Below are 12,168 nucleotides of genomic sequence, written 5' to 3'. Positions count from 1 at the left end.
CGAAGTGATTTCTATACTGGCAAGCATGCTTTTTGAGATATTTGGTGTGGATTTTGAGGCAATAATTTTTTTTAACCTACCCTTCCATCTCTTTTTTGACCTGCATGTGATTTTTTGGTCATAACTTGCTCATCCAGACTCCAATTTTCACAAATGACATATCATTAAAAAGTGGATTATGAGCCCATTGTGATGGTGCAGTTTATTTAGATTTTTGATGTAGTCAAAGTTAGAAGTTCTATTTTTCATGTTAGGAGACATATCTTGAGACATTATATTTTCCATATTCTACTCCAGGCACATCCCATTCATTTCTTTTTCTTTTTCACATTCTGTTGGATATCTTGGTTGTTTTAGGTCCAGAGATCAATTTTGTTTCTCAAGATGATACATCATGGGTTGTCCTATTTTTTGTATGAGCCTTATGCATTTTTTTATTCTTGTTGACATCCTTTTGTAGCATTTATGTAAACACACTGAGATAAAGTGTCACTCTATTGCATTTTCAGGATCTTGTCATTCTTTGTGTTTTTTTGTACTCACACTACATTATAACATGCCTTGGGGAGTTTTATTTTGGACATATTCTCCATCTTCCTTTGTCAAGTGAGTGTTCCTTCCATGACATTAGCCTCATGATGTATTGATGAAACATGCAATTATAGATGTTTGTACCTCTTTTGCACTCTTGATGTTCCTGGTTCTTCTTTCTACAAGAGATGTTGCATTCAATTTCAGTTTGTATGCCTTACCTCTTAGCATTATAGGGGGGTTATGTTGGTTATATTTATTTCTTGGTTTGATGGAGTGAGCTATGTATTTAGTATTTGATCCTATGTACTAGGCAATTGTAGTGGTTGGATACCAAAGAATTTTGGTGAGCTAGATCATTTACCATATAGAAATTCTTTCATTCTTATTTTTGGAGTCCATGAAGATACCTTCCATCTTCAATTGATCAGCTCTTCAGACTCAGTTTTCTCTACCTAGTCATGTTCTATATAGTGGAGGTTCTTCAAATTAGTAGTTTGGAAATGTTTGCAACTTCATTCTTCAGTGGTGTTCTACATGATCATCTTTTGTTCCTATCTTCTGGTACCTTCCCTAGTGTGGAGGCTTCTTCAGTCCTTCACTAGTTTCTTTTAGCATTATTTTCATCTATTTTTGGAGTAGGGTTTTTTCCATGTGGTTTTCTTTATTTTTCCTCTTTTTAGGGATTTGGTTGTGCTTGGGTACCTGACTAGGCCTTTTTTGTCAAGACCCATTTGTTTTTCCCTTTAGCAGTAATTTCTAAGTTTTTAATTACTCCCTAAGTTTATCTTAAGGGGATCGTTAGAGTAATTTTTTTTCTTATTAATTAAATCATATTGATTTAATTATTAAGTCACTTATTATCTCTAGCTTACTTAAGCTAAAATTTGGTAATATAATAATTAATTCCTTTATTAATTATTATCATGCAACCTAGGTTTTACCTATTATAGTTTTGATCTCCTTTTATAAGGATTAATCTCTCTTTAATTTATTCATTCACATTTGATAATAACAATCTCTTTTTTTCTCATCAAGAATGTCTCATCTATGGATCTGGGAATTCTAACCTCCATAGCTTTTTCTTCCCTCTTTCTATGATAGGTGTTTTAATGCAAGTGATTCTTGGGAGCTGCGGGGTTGATCTTTTATCAACTTCAACAATAATAACAGGTTGAGAACTAAAAGGAGGAACCACACTAGAAGGAGGAACCAAAATAGAAGGGTTGGTAGATGCAAGAGGTGGTTAACCATTAGAAATAGAAGAATCAAAAGAAATAGGTGTAGAAGGTATAGGGAAAAGACCATGAGAGATATCCCTAGGCATACTCAACTCAAAAATCTTTCAACATTTATGAGCTTGACAAGATTGAAAAATATAATTAGGATGAGTAAGAGGTCTTCTAGGAATAGAAGGCCGAAATAAATCATGGGAAGCACAATGTTGAGGCCTATAAGCATGATAAAGAATATGATTGATCATCTTAATCTCACCATAATAAGGAAATTTAATGCACCAATGAATCGAAGAAGAAATAGATTGCATGGAAGTCAACCAAGATAAACCAAGATTTACTTAGAATTGATCAAAAATAGGAAATACAACAAAGGTAATATTCACCACTTTACTACATAGCTCAATGGACAAATAAATTGAAGCTTGAGGGGGATACAAGAAACTATTACAAGTATGAATCAAAGTATCAGTTGAATCATTAAAATCACAATGTTTTTGTTCAACATATAAATATTCCTCAATGATAACATTGATCATGGAAATAAGATCAATAAGACACCCATAATAAGGATACTTAACAATCCAAGTGGCAATATAAATAGGACTATTAGGAGCCTTGCAAATATCAGATTCATTAAATGAAATAGCAAGGACTCAAGTGTGCTTACTGATAGGTTTAGGCTTAGGTTGATCATTAGATGTAGATGGAATGTTCTATCTATGTGGAGGTGGAGGTTGAGCTACACGTTCTATAGTGTTAATAGTACAATCATTCTCTTCCTACAAAGTATCATAAGGAACATTTAGAGAAGGAGAAGAAGGAGGTTGAATAATGACATTAGCAGTGTGTTGAGTTAAGAGATCAGTATAGACTTGAAGGTTTTGATTAGGAGGTGCCAAATATTTATTTCCATTATTATGACTATCAACAAATAAATCATTAGAATCAATCAAATCTTGAATCTTATGTTTTAGAGTATAACACGCCTAAGTATCATGGTCAAGTTGATGATGATATTGACAAAAGGCTTTAAGATCAAAGTACAAATTTGATGTAGTTGAAGGAAGAATTAGTCTAACAGGAGGGAGTGTAATAATATTAGCACTAACAAACCTTCCCATAATAGAATGTAAAGACTCGAAAAGAGGAGTAAACTTACAATTCATCTAAAAAATAGAGGAAGAAGTTGCAATACCTATGGATGCAAAAACTACTTGTTCATCTATTATATGCATGGCTTTGTTAATCTTGACATAGTTTTTAGGTTTCTAGAATTTATTATGATTGGATGTGACATCAATATTATCAATGGGTACAAGAGCCATTGGAGTGGTGCTCTCAAACTCATTCACTTATATTTGATAATAATGAAGTGCTACATAAATTTATGAAAAGGAAGTAAACTTGGCAAGAAGAATCTTATCTCTAATGTATTTTTATTAATTCACAATAAGTATATGTTGCATATCAATATCAAGAACATGATAAGAAATCTAAGCATGCAAATGCTTAAATCTACCAATAAAATCAATCACATTTTCCTTAGGACCTTGTTTGCAATGCATCAAATCAGTCAAAGACATTGAAGGGCCAATGTTATTATGAAATTGTTGGATAAAGGAATTGGAAAGTTTATGAAGGGAATCAATAGAGTAAGGTGGCAAAGAGAAATACCATTGTGAAGATTTTTCATGGAAAGTTTGAGAAAACAACTTAGCTAAAATCCTATGATCATGAGCATAATCACTACATAGAACTTAGAAAGTTTTAAGATGAATCACAAGATCACATTTACTATTTTAAGTGTCAAGGCAAGGCATAACAACTTGTTGAGGAGCAAAAATACTAATAATGTCAAAAGACAAAGTACTGCTTGTGATATCACATGTAGGCACATTAAACTTAGATTGATTAAAGGAAGCAAGTTGTTGTTGCAAAGAAGAAATAATTTGATAAAGAATAATGATAGTAGAATCATTAGAGAAATTAGGTGGTACTAACACATTCAATACACTAGGAAGAGGGTATCAATTCACTAGAATAGAAGGCTTTATGAGTGGGACACTAGGAACCATAGTAGAAGGATTAGGATAACTGAAAGGAACACTACTGTATGAAGGTTATGAGGTGGGAAATGAAGTAGGTGGAACACTCATAAGAAAAGAAGAAATAGGAATAATAATAAGAGGATTAGATGGTTGAATAGAAGTAGTCAAAATATGAGCAACATAAGTATGAATGCTAGAGATAGGAGTGGAAATAGTTAAGGAAGGTTTAATACTAGTGACTAGTGGAGCCATTCCTATTTTAGGTACAATGTGATCCAAAGACTTAATATTAGAATGGACAAATTGAATAAGACCATGAAAAATATTAACACCATGTTCATCATTATAGATCCCTTTCTTAAGAGCATCAAAAGAAGCAATATTATCAATATAGTGATTCTCTTGAAGAAGCCAATCGTGCATTTTATCAATATCAGTAGCAAGCTTATCAAATTGTCAAGAGGAACTCTTAAAGCCTCATCTTTATCATGGGATGAGTGAGAAGGATCATGCTCCATATCTAAGGATTAGTATCACTAGAACCAATAGGATCACTAAGGTTCCTAAAGAGAGGAGAAGAGGAATTTGAATCAAAGTGAGCCAAGAGTCTATGACTTCTCCTAATAGCAATACTATGAGTAGGAATTGAGGTAATAAAGCTCATACACCAAACAGGGGAAGAAGACACAAAATAATTCTAACCTTATAGTATGGACTAAATCATAAATAACAAAATATAATCTAGTACAAATTTAAAGCATGCAAAGATAAATCTAACACCACAAAATTAAGAGTTGACAAGTCAAGCTCACCAATGATGGTGAACACACAACAAAATGCAATAATATAACTCCACAATCAAAAGAGGAAATGTTGAAAGTAGGGTCCATTAAAAAAATTTAAACACACTAAAAATTGCAATAATCTAACTCCAAAATCAAAAGAGGAAGTGTTGGAAGTTAGGTTCACCAAAGATGTTGAGGAGGAAATATGAATCAAGGATATGAAACCCTCAATTCATTACATAACCACACTTACACAACTCAAAGAATGGGTCAAGGAAATGGATCCTTTCAATCCCAATTCTAAAAGACTAAATCTAGAAAGATTAGTGTCGACCAAGTGAAAAAGGAGCACTAATGCAAGCTAGATCTAGTGTCGTAGAATAGGGGAAAAGATGCAAAAGTCCTCAAAAAACCCTATGAAATGATGTGGGCTAGGGAGAGATATTGAAATGTAATAAGTAGATATGTTGAAATGATAAAGAGGATAGAAGACACACCTTTTAGATTTGATTTTGTGCTTGTTGTGTTGCTCAAAAACTAGGAAATAACATCTGATCTAGGCCTAAAATGTTGAAGTCTGCAAAACCCATAATTTGTTAGGTGATCTAGCAAGGGTGACTTCTATCCACATGGGTGACCTCTGCAACCTTCCTTGCAAGGGTGAGCTTTGTGACCTTGCTAAAATATAATATATCTAACATTGATTCTGATTTCATAGTTTTGAAGAAAGCCAAAAAGGGTATTTGAATCTGCAACATGTTCACTAGTCTGAGAACCAAAACCAACAATAAAAGGGGTTTTTGTTACTGATGGGACGTTTTCCTTAGTCAAACCCCAATTTAGGAATTAATCTTGAACTAAAATAACTGAATTGTAGAAATGTAAAGTAAATACATATGAATTCACCTTATAATAATAGGATCTCTCAAATTGAATGCAATGAGCTATCTTTACCAATTGACTTTGATCAAGAATGTGAATGGATGTAAAAGATGTAACAAAGGACCTTGAGTGGATTGAAGGAGATCTTAAAGATAAACTCCTTCAATTTCTTGAATTCTTGAATCCTTAAACTTAAATGAAGGAATTGCTTGAAGGATGCTTGAAGACTTGAATGTTTAGAAACTTGAGTGCTTGAACACTAGTGCATGGGATTTCTTGATCATAAACTTGGTGGATGGATAATAGATGAGAAATAGAGAAAATGGATGGGTTTATAAAGGGCTCATAATTGACTAACTCCCGCGAGTTGACTTACCAAGAAGTTAAAACCCCAGAATAATTTGGACACAAGACTCAAGAAATAGACCTAAAATAAGGCCCAAGAAAGGGCATACTACATCCTTGATTGGTCCAAAAAGGGCGTAGTGCATCCCTCATTAGCAAAGGTGCACTGCAATCATCCAATCAGGGCCTAGAACCCTCAAGATTCCTTTGGGATCCTAAAATAGGTCTCAAATCCTAGAAATTAGTTGTAGAATTCAAGATATAGTTGTTTCAGTGCAGATAATAGATTCTAAGTGATTGGATGAAGGAAAGGGAGGATCTAGGTGGTCAAATCCTACCTTGATCTTTACACCATAAAAATAAGATCTTTAAAGAGGATCAATTAGGCCTTATCCCAGTTCCACCAAGGAGAAAGGAGAAGAAAAGGGAAGAGATGGGAAGAGATGCAAGGAGATGATGATCTCACATTAAATAGGTTCTAAACCATCACTATATTAAAGTGCTTCCAATTTAAGATGGTACATGTACCTAACATGGGCTACTAGTTAGGATCCATCTTGCATTTTTATTAAGTAGTGTGAGTTTAAATGCATTCCCATAAGTTGCACTTAAGGAGGGGGGTTGGTTTTTTTGATAGAAAAATTTCTCACAAAAATCCTTTCATGCTTCAAATGCTTTATCTTATTCAATTTAAGCCTCCCAAGAAGTAAAACCTTTCTTATGGTGTGATATTGCTAGTAGGGCTCAATAATGTTGTATTTTGAGTCAAACTTATTAACCCATCTTTCACGAGTAGTGGTTCCCAACAACCCATCCCTTATGAAAATGAATGGGACATTTAGCACTCATTGCATCTAGCTGATGGTCATAAAGGTGAAGCATTTTGTATTTCCATGAGGTCACACACCCTAGTACTGCTCTAACTCAACTATTCTTAACCATAAAGTTTCCTCCAAGGTTAAACCCACTTTTCTTGCAACCTCATCTGCAAGACCTTCGGTAGTGTTGGTCCTTATGAAATATTCATTAGAAATTCTCTTGATATTATCAATTGATAATTAGGCAATATTTTACTCAACAAATCATATTGTGATATTTCTATTAGGATTCAACTATGTAGTTTTTTGAGTCAAACTCATTGATTCATGTTTCATGAGTAGTGATTCCCAAGAAATCATATCTTATGAGAGTGAATGTGACACTTAGCACTCATTTCATCTTGGTGATTCTCATAGAGGTCAAGAACTAGGACTATTTGGGAGATCACCTAACCTTGGAGGAAATTATATGGCCAAGCATACTTGAACTCGAGTAGTATTGGGATGGATGACCTCCCTACAAGTCTTAGTGCTTCAATTCTGTTAGCATCACCTAGATGCAATGAGTGTGAAGTGTTTCATTCATTCTCATGAGATATGGTTCTTAGGACCACTACTCATGAAGTGTGTCAATAAGCTCCTTTCAAAAAACTATAGAGTTGAATCATGATACCAATATCATAATTTTACTTGTGAAAAATATCTCCTAATTATGAATTGATGAGCTCAAGAGGGCATCGAATAAATGGTTCATAAGGAACAATAGTTATTGAAGGTTTTGCACATGTGATTGCAAGAAAAGAGGGTCTAACCTTGGAGGAAAAATTATGGCTAAGCACACTTGAGTTGGAGTAGTATTAGGATTGCTGACCTCTCAAGAAATCCCAGTGCTTCACCTTTGTGAGTTTCACTAAATGCATTAAGTGTTCCATTATTGTCACTTTTCTCATTGCGAAAAATTTAACTATTGCAGTCACTGATTATTAATCTCCTATCATAAATGATTATTAAACTGCTGAAAACAAATTCTCAGCTAATATTGAAAAATAACACAACTGCAACTTCACTTATAAAATACAGAAAGAAATGCACAACACAATGAACACAATATTTTCGGACAAATTGTCCCTGGAAAAAACCCTAAGGGAAAACCAGTTCTACAGATGAGAAATTATATTAAACTTCAGAAAATCAAGAGATACAAAATTCCTTGCCTCTTACTGGCAGAACTTCGACAACCTCCTAATTTATCCTGCTAATATTCCCCACTGCTATTCCACGCTAACACTGCGCCCTTGCTAACACTGCAAACATTTCTCCAAACTTCATGTTCTCCAAATGCCCCCTTGACCTCCTTTTATACTACTCTCATTGGTAAACCAATGGCCGAGATTGATTTACAATCGACGGTGGAGATATAAAACAACTTACCAACCCTAACAAAATTGATTTCTAGTTGCTTCTAAAAGAAGTCAATTATTTAATAAATAATTGTCCTTGCTCTAACCAATTTGTTAGCAAAAACAATTAGATAATAAATAATAGCATATGGACAAATAGATGTCCAAGCTAACAAAACTAACACTCCCTCTTAGCGAGGAAGTTGTTCTACAGGACACCTAAATTATCTCTGAAGAAGATAAATTTTGCCTTCCCCAATGCCTTAGTTAGAATGTTTGCTACCTGCTCCTCTATAGGTATGTATTGTAGCTGAACAACTCCCCTTTGTACATAATCTCTGATGAAGTGATATCTGATATCAATATGTTTAGACCTATCATGAAACACTAGATTCTCAAACAACTTGATGCAACTCTGATTATCACAATGTATCACAATAGTCTAAACCTTCTGACCAAACAAGGCTACTAACAACTTTCGAAGCCATATAGCTTCACATGTTGCCATGCTAGCTACTATGTATTCTGCTTCTGCTAAACTTAGAGCCACAGACTTCTACTTCCTGCTGAACCAAGATACAACTCCTGATCCCAAGCTGAAACAACACCCTAAAGTGCTCCTTTTGTATGTTGTACTTCTTGCCCAATTTGCATCAGTATAGCCTATCAACCTGATACCTTCACCTCGAACATATCTGATCCCGTACTCGACTATACCATGCAAGTAATGTAGCACATGCTTAGCTGCTATCCGATGCATTCTCTTTGGTTCAACCATGAACTGACTAAGAGAGTTTACTGCAAATTCTATATCTGGCCTAGTGTTGACCATATACATAAGCAAACCAATCAATTGTCTATATAAAGTGGGATCTACATCTTTCTCCTTCGATGTATCTACCTTCCTCCAATTCATGATCATGGGTGTAGACATGGCTTTGCAATCCTCCATCCCAAATTTCTTCAAGATTTCAATGCAATATTTCCCTTGACCAAGGAAAATCTCCCCATCTGTCTGCCACACTTCCATTCTTAAAAAGTAGTGCATAAGTCCTAAATCCTTCATCTCGAACTCTTCTACAAGGTTCCTCTTGCAATCCACTATGAGCCCTGGTGAACCTGTAAGAAACAGGTCGTCCACATAAAGAACAAGAATGAGAATCTCACCCCCAACCATCAAGTAGTAGAGGTTAGCATCTGCTTCACTCTTCACAAAGCCCATTTTCTGCAAGTATGTATCAATGCACTCATACCACGCTCTAGGAGCTTGCTTGAGTCTGTATAATGCTTTCTTCAATTTGCACACGTGGGTCTCTTTGTTGTGTGCTACAAAGCGTTATGGTTGTTCTATGTATACCTCCTCCTTCAACTCACCATTAAGGAATGTTGTCTTGACATCCATTTGATGGATTTTCCATCCCATCTATGGTGCAAGTGAGATTACAGCTCGTATAGAAGTATACCTGGCAACTGGAGCAAATGTCTCCTCATAGTCTATTCCCTCCTTTTGAGAGAACCCCTTTGCCACAAACCTCGCCTTGTATTTCTCGATGCTACCATCTGCACCGTGTTTTATCTTATAGATCCAGTGTGATCCAACTATAGCCCTATCTGTTGGTCTAGGTACTATCTCTCACACATCATTCTGCATTATTGAAGAATATTCCTCAACCATAGCATCTCACCATACCTGATGTTCTGCAGCTTCCTGATAGCTAAAAGGCTCACTATCTACCAACTGACTAACTAATGCCACATAGTCATTGAACTTGGCTGGTTGTCTTCGCTGTCTAGTACTCTTCCTAGGAGCTCCCACAAACTCTTGAGTATCCCTTTGTGTATCTGGAACCACATGGTTCCTGCTGCCAACTATAGAGGATGAAATGTCAACCTCTAAGTCTTCTAGATGCATTTCCTGTTGCTCCATACTCTATGAATCTTCACTAACTGAGTCTACTTCCGTACTGGTAACTATACTTGAGCTTTGTTGCTCTTGACTTGGTCTTGGAGCTTCTGTTGGCTGCTCACTCTAATCATCTGCTGGCAAATCTCTAGATCTCTTGAATGCCTTGTCCTCCATGAACTTGACATCCCTTCTGACAATAATTCTTTTAGTCCCTGGAATGAAAATCATGTATGCCTTTGAGGTCTCACTGTACCCAAAAAAGTACCCCCTCTCTGCAGTCTGATCTAACTTTGTATGTGTATCTCCAGGAATATGGCAATATGCCAAACTCTCGAATACCCTGAAGTAACTAACATCTGGCTTCTTCCCTGTGAAAGCCTCCTCTAGTGTTATCTTTCCTAGCACCTTGTGTGGAACTCTATTCTGAATGTAGACTATTGTATTACACACCTCTGCCCATAAGTAACAGGGCATGTCCTGGTCATGTAGCATAGCTCTTGCTGCCTTCAATATAGAACGATTCTTCCTCTCAGCAACTCCATTCTATTGTGGATTGTAAGGAACAATCCATTCTCTCTTGATTCCTTCTCTGGTGTAGAACTCCTGGAAGACATTTCCTTTGTACTCGCCTCCATTGTCTGACTAAAGAACCTTTATCTTCTTTCTTGTCGAGTTCTCCACAAGAGCCTTGAACTCTTGGAATCGACTAAAAACCTCATCCTTAGTCTTCAGGAAGTATATCTAGGTCTTTCTAGAGAAGTCATCAATAAAAGTAACATAGTACTCATATCCTCTGAGAGATTTCGTCGACATCGGTCCACAAACATCTAAATGTACTAGATCAAGAACACCCTTAGATCTGGTGTCACTCCTTGGAAAAGATGCTTTTGCAAACTTCCCCAACACACATCTCTTACATACATCGTCATGCTCTGTGCTCACCTCTGGAACACCTGTCACCATCTCACAAAGCAATCTAAGTGCTCCATGATGAATATGGCCCATCCTCCTATGCCATAGCTCTCCAAGATCTCTAGGATTACTGTTGCTCATAAGTGCCTTAGGAGTATCAAACTGCAATCTATAAAGGCGACCACTCCTAACTCCAATAGTTATGGGTGATTTCCAATCCTTGTGCTTAATCAACACATTTGTCCCTCTAAAGAGTACATTATACCCCCTATCCTGAAGAACAGATACAGAAATCAAATTCATACCTAAGCCTGACACATATAACACATCATGAAGTGGGATTATCTTTCCATTCTCCCTCTGAAACTAAACAGTCCATTTCCCAATAGGGTTGAGTTTGGACAAGTTTCCCATAGAAATCTGGATGTTGGTGTCCTCCTCCTTGTAATTGGAGAAGTACTCTCTAACTCCTGTCATATGAAATGATGCCCCACTATCTATATACCAAACACACTGTGAGGTTGAGCTAACCATACAAGCTATGAGTGCAAACTCATCTTCCATTCTACTGGAGAGTTCTTCTGCACTTGCTGAAGCTGCTCCCTACTTCTTACCCTTCTTCCTCTCTGAGCAATCACTGACATAGTGGCCAAACTCATGACATCCAAAGCACTTGACCTTAGAAAGGTCCTTCTTCTTCTTCTCACTTTGTGAATTTGATCCTTTGCTAGATCCCTTCTTTGCTTTCCCTTTACCCGCTAGGGCAACATTTTCTTGTTCCACCTCATTTTTCTGACTCTTGTTGGCCCCATTGACAAGACTTAGTCTAAACTCCTCTTGAGTGAAATCAGTCCATAGTCGATCCTAACTCAGTAAAGTATCTCGTCCACTGACAACTTGAACAAAGACACTCCATTGTTTAGTAAACCCATTTAGGGCTATTCTCACTAGCTCATCATCACTAGGGCTATCTCCAACAGCTACTAACTCATCTTTGACAAATCTGAGCCCGGTGAGGTAACTTGTGATGTCTTCACCCTGATTCATTTGGGTATTCTTTAGCTTCTCTCTGAGAATCAACTTCCTATTCGTGGTAGCATTCTAGTATAGATTCAGAATGGCGTCCCACATCTTCTTCGTCATATCTAGCTTTGCGATATGTGGAACAATATGATCCTTGACACCATCAAGGATAATCCTCCTCGCTTTGGCATCATCCTTCCTATATGCTGCAAGCTACGTTGCATCCGTTGGTACAGGTACAACGCTAGTAGCATAATCCTTGATACCATTCTCTTCCAAC

The sequence above is a fragment of the Cupressus sempervirens genome, chromosome 4 (genome assembly GCF_028749045.1).
Source record: "Cupressus sempervirens isolate cs-2001-9-10 chromosome 4, ASM2874904v1, whole genome shotgun sequence".
In the NCBI taxonomy this organism is placed as follows: Eukaryota; Viridiplantae; Streptophyta; class Pinopsida; order Cupressales; family Cupressaceae; genus Cupressus; species Cupressus sempervirens.
This window is presented reverse-complemented; position numbering follows the sequence as displayed.